Below are 6,000 nucleotides of genomic sequence, written 5' to 3' on the forward strand. Positions count from 1 at the left end.
CAGCATGTGGGTGTGTGTTTGGAGGGGGGAGACTGGGGGTGTTCCCCGCACCACCAGGAAATTCTTGGATACCAGCTGGGTGTACAACAACTCAACTCGATTCTGACACTGTCTACCAGGAGCTACTGTCAGACTCCACAGGTTAAGGGCTCAGTCAAATAAGACTGCCCTGCCATCACCTCCCCCACCCCACCCCTAGCTCCCTACATTAAGGGATCAATCACAGGTCCAGAAGGGAAATATTTCCAAATAAATGGCCTTACTTTGTTAATGTACTGGAAAATTCAATAGAGTCAAGATGCCAATAATCATCAATTGATCTATACACTCAATGTGATTCCAATAAAAAAAAAAAAATCCTAGCAGATTTGCGTGTGTGTGTGGAAACAGGCAAACTTAACCTAAAATTTGCATGAAACATCAAAGGAACGACAATTGCCAAAACTATTTTGTAGAAGAACAAAAGAACACACATTATCAGATTTTATGACATATAGTTATCAAGGTAGTGTGATTTTTACATAAGGATGTACGTATAGTTCAATGAAATAGAAAATGCAATTCAGAAATAGACCCACACACATATGGTCAACTTATTTTTGACAGAGGTACAAAGATAATTCAACAGAGAAAGGATAGTCTTCTTAACAAATGGCCCTAAAGCAATTGGTCATCTCTAAACCTCACATCTTATACAAAATTTCACTTAGACTTTATATTTAAGACTATTTTTTTAATTATAAGCTTTTAGAAGAAAACAAAGGAAAAGTTTTTATGTAAAATCTTAGTCAGGCAGAGTTCTTTGATATAACAACAGAAAACATAATCCATAAAAGTGAAAAGATCATGCGGAAACTATCAAGATTTAAAAATGAAAACATTTTTCTCTCTGAAGGACAATGGCAAGAGAATGAAAACACAAACCATCAAACCAGGTCAAATATCTTCAAATCTCATATTCATCAAAGGACGTGGATCCAAGATTTATTAAGAACACTCAAAGCTTAACAAATAACCCAATTTATTTTATTTTTTATTGAGATTTATTTTTATTTATTTTAGAAAAGGGGGGCAGAGGGAGAGAGAGTCTTCAGGAGACTCTGCATGGAGCACTGAGCCCCAATGTGGAGCTTGATCTCACGATCCTGAGATCACGACCTGAGCTAAAACCAAGGGTGGGTCACTCAACCAACTGTACCACCCAGGAGCCCCACAAATAACCCAGTTTAAAGATGGCATCTGACTAGATACTTCTCTAAAGTGTAGTCATATCAACCAAGTGCATGAAAAGATGTTCAGCCCCATTACTCCTCAAGGAAAGGCAAATTGAAGCCCTGATGGGCTACCACGACATGTCTACAAAAATGACTAAAACAAAAATAAATATATAAAGCTTGCAATTCCAAGTGATGGTTAGGAAGCAAAGCAACTAAAACTTCCAGGCATTGCTGGTGGGAAATGGCCAATCATTTCAGGAAAGGGTTTGATGGTTTTTTAAACAACAAAACGTACCCTTATAGTCTGACCCAGCAATCCCGCTCCAAAGTACTTAACCTAGATAAATGAAAACACAGGTTCTCACAAAAGCCTGTCAATGAATGTTTACGGAAGCTTTCTTCATAATCACTCCAGGCAGGCAACAACCTCAGTGTCCTTCGGTGGTGAATGGATTCATAAAACAGGTGATCCAAACAGCGGATTACTATTCACCATAAAAAGATACCAGCTATGCAGATGAATCACAAATGCATCGTGCTGAGTAAAAGAAGTCGGGCTCGGGGCTACATGTTATATTGCTCCCTTTCTATTACATTCTGGAAAGGACAGAGCTACAAGGATGGAGATCAGTGGCTGAACGGACTCACGACTGGGGGAGGGTTTGACTACAAAGGAGTAGCAGGAGAGGATTTTGGAAGCGAGGGGACTGGTCTGGATGCTAATGGTGGTCATAGTTGAATTGATGTATGTGTTGAAACTCAATGAACTGTACTCTCAGAAAGTTAATTGTACAGTATGCAAATTAAAAAAAATAGAGAAGACGAACCTTGGATTATAAAGAACCTCAAGGAAATCATGAGTATAAAACAGAAGATGGTGGCTGCTTTCTGAGTGGAGGGGAGTTGTATTGGGGATGTACTATGTGGAGGAGATTTTAAGGTGACTGGCCACCTTTTATTTCTTTACCTTATAATCATTCACTAGGCTATTTACTCGTATGGTTTTCTGGATATATATGTTAACAATAAAAATGTATGTAGATATTGAGCCAAAAAAATTTCAATAGGATTTTATGTAAAATTTGTCGAGAAAGTGAGTTCTAAGGACTGGTAATGTCCGTTTCTTAAGCTGGATGATAAGTATTTAAGTATTCATATTGTTAATATAGTTTACACTCTATATACATTATCAGTATAGTTTATACTCAACACATATGTTTTAGATACTCTTTTGTATGTATGATCTAGGTCCCAATGGGGTGGGGGGGAACCCTTTAAATTACACATTATCCAGGCCATTTTCAAATATACTGAACACCTATGTATTACTTATAAAACTAACATTTTCTTCTTCTTTTTTTTAAATGTTGTTTTTATTTATTTGACAGAGAGAAAAATCACAAGTAGGCAGAGAGGCAGGCAGAGGGAGAAGGGGAAGCAGGCTCCCCGCTGAGCCGAGAGCCCAATGCAGGGCTCCATCCCAGGACCCCGAGATCATGACCTGAGCTGAAGGCAGAGGTTTAACCCCCTGAACCACCCAGGTGCCCTAAAGTAACATTTTCTTAAACACCTATGTTATACCCAGTATGTGCAGGACATTTAGAGGTACACAAGAGAAGTACAAAGTATTACTTGGCTATTTTACATTGAGAATGTATTCATGTATCATTCATGTATTATTCATGTAAAAAGATAAGTTGAATTAAAAGTCAGAAAACTATAAAGCTTGTTTCTTGCTTCAGACAATTAGAATCTTAATTTAGGAGATGAGAACGCAAATGGAAAGGCCTTGGAGAGTGCTAGACTGATCTTCTGGACAATGAGTGTGTAAATAAGTATGCCATGGGGCAAGGGTGTGCCCTTTGGGGGAGAACTGATACACATTTGTTGTAACCCAGACTACGTGGACATTCACCCCAGCCACACGTAAGGGAAAGTTCATAAGACTTTTCAGCCCATTCATTCCAGGAGAACATATAAGCACTTGAGCAACGTATTTTAAATTGCAATTCTACAGGAACCACAAGCTATCAGAAACAGAAATTTATTTCACAGGCAGCTTTTCAGGGTTGAACCTCTTTCAAATGGCAGAGCACACCTACTTACTTATTTAGCATAAAGAAGCTAAAGGAAGGAAGACTCCAATTTCTCTATTCTGTTATAATTCATTACATTTTATTACCTAGTTCATCTGCCTTCTGACTATATCCCATAATCCTGATACCTTAACATTCTTCTATTCCTTTGCTGTTCGTTTAGAAACGGAGCAGCCAAGGATGATTAGCTTAATCTCGATTTAGAAGAGTTGGTGGATTTTTTGCAGGACCCTTTTGGGGAGCACTAGTGATGACCCCCATGGGGATTTCTGCACTTCCTGAACCTCTTGGTTGAAGTTGGTATAATTAGGGGGCCATAGCATGGAGCGTCCAAGCTGGGACACTTTCAAAAAGGAGCATCACTGGTAATTACTTGACAATAATGTGTGTAAACGGGGTCTGTCCTGGACAAACAGGGACATACATCATCCTACTCATAACCACACTGGAATGGACAAAGGAGAGCCACCAGAAGAACGCAGGTAACTGAAATCGTGGTGCATGAGGAATGCAGACAGAGGCCGTGCCCATGTGGTTGGAGACATGGGGGCTGAGGTGCAATGACCATGAGGCAGGGCTTCATGCACTGGATGAGCAACCGAGCTGGACGACCTCCATGAGCCTGATTCCTGTCACTGATGGAAAAGCACTGCCCCATCAAGGTTGTGATTGTGGTTGGTATGCGAGAGTCTCTGCTTTGTGGTGCAAGACTGTGTGACGGTGTGAGGGGCCGTGGCAGAAGTGGATTTGGCCAACGCCCCTCCTTCTTTGCATGCTTTCTGGATACTGCTGTATTTTTTTATGGGGATGCTGATTTTTTTATAGAGTGTGCTTACTGCTTGCCTTTCTTGAGTAGGCATAGAATCCGCTATTATTTTTAGAAGGTTCAACATGACTTGTCTTTCCTGAGTCGTAAGTGTTTATAAAGTTATACCCATGGGTCATGAGCACATGTCTGCTGGTGAGATGAGATTCACAAAGGGGGAAATGGAGGGAACAGAGGGCCCCAGAAGGTGCTGGGAGAAGAAATGGATCGTATACAGTGAGATAGAAGCAGAAAGGTCTCAGGAACCCATGTACCTAAATATGTAGCAATGACGTCCTCACCATTTCCTTATCACATCTTTGCCTACTGGTCTTCCATGATAGCATTACTGTAATCACTGCCACCAGTAAAATGGATAATATACACCTACCTAATGTTCTTTCATTCATCAACAATACACATTTATGGATCCCTACTCTGTGCCATGCTAGATGCTAGGTGTAGAGTGGGGGGCAGGACAGGCAGGCTCAATGCCTTCATTGGGGCGAGAACAACTATAAACCAATACAAACAGTGGAATTAAAGTCAGAAGGTGACGGATGTGTGCCGTGCAATCGAAAAGTTTAATCCACGTTTATTGAGGGTTTACTCTATGTCTAGCATTGATTTACATGCTCTATGGGTATTAGTCCGATCTAATCCCCTCAGCACTTGGATGCTGCTAGTGACAATATTATCATCCCCATTTTATAGGTGAGAAGACCAAGGCACAGAAAGGAAGGTGAGGTCACTGTCCAGGGCCACGTGCCAGTAAGTGGTAAAACTAAAATTTAAACACAGACCATCTAATTGTGAAGCCACATCCTATGCATTTCGTAACATGGATTTCTGCAGGGCTACATGCACCAGAGGTCCATATAAGGGTGTCAGGTGCTGGGTGGACTAAGGCTGGGATGAAGAGCCTGTGTTGAGTAGAGCGGTCAAGGAAGACCTCTCAGAGCTCAGAAATGCCTTCAGTTAAAACCCAAGTAGGTCACCTGGGTGGCTCAGTTGGCTAAGCGACTGCCTTCGGCTCAGGTCATGATCCCAGAATGCCGGGATCAAGTCCTGCATCGGGCTCCCAGCTCCACGGGGAGTCTGCTTCTCCCTCTGACCTTCTCCCCTCTCATGCTCTTCCTCTCTCTCTCAATTAAATAAATAAAATATTTAGTTAAAAAAAAAAAACCCAAGTAATGAGAAGTCAAGTCTCATCATCAGATATGTAGAAACTGAGGGTAGAATTTTCCAGGCCCAGAAATCAGCTAGTACAAGGATCTGAAGGCAGAAATGAGCTTGAGTTTTTCGAGTGACAGGAAGGGAACAGTGGGGTGGTCACGATGGTCATGAACAAGGAATCCCAATGTAAAGCAGAAAAATCTGGTTTACTATCAGAATCAGTTTCTTGGTCTATAAAAAGGAAATGACACCCCCAACCTTACCCACTTGTTATAGAACGAAAGCAGTAGCATTGTCACAATCACGGCTATAAATACCACATCCACAGTAAACAGAGCCTGGCTCTCTTGCTTCTTCCCATAAGAACACGTCCGTGTTACGAGTTAATTTTGAACTGAGCAGCTACTGTCTACCACGCACAGCGCACACACCATCGCAGTCATCACATCTGGCCTGGAAGGGACCTACCACCCCCATTTTGTTGATGAGAAACTCAAGCTCTCAGGGGGTAATACCACCGACCTCAGCTGTGGTTCTAACCCAGTCCTGCCTGACTTCAGAGCACAAGGCGTCTCTTCTACCCTCCTTTGTCAGTTGCAAACGCATCCAAAGCCAGCAGGGAAGGGTGTCTGGTCTCTATTAGAGTATCGCCTACAGACGCAGACGCGGTGCAACAAATCTTTCGGTGGGTGCTCTGATGAAGACG

The sequence above is a fragment of the Lutra lutra genome, chromosome 6 (assembly GCF_902655055.1).
Source record: "Lutra lutra chromosome 6, mLutLut1.2, whole genome shotgun sequence".
Lineage (NCBI taxonomy): Eukaryota > Metazoa > Chordata > Mammalia > Carnivora > Mustelidae > Lutra > Lutra lutra.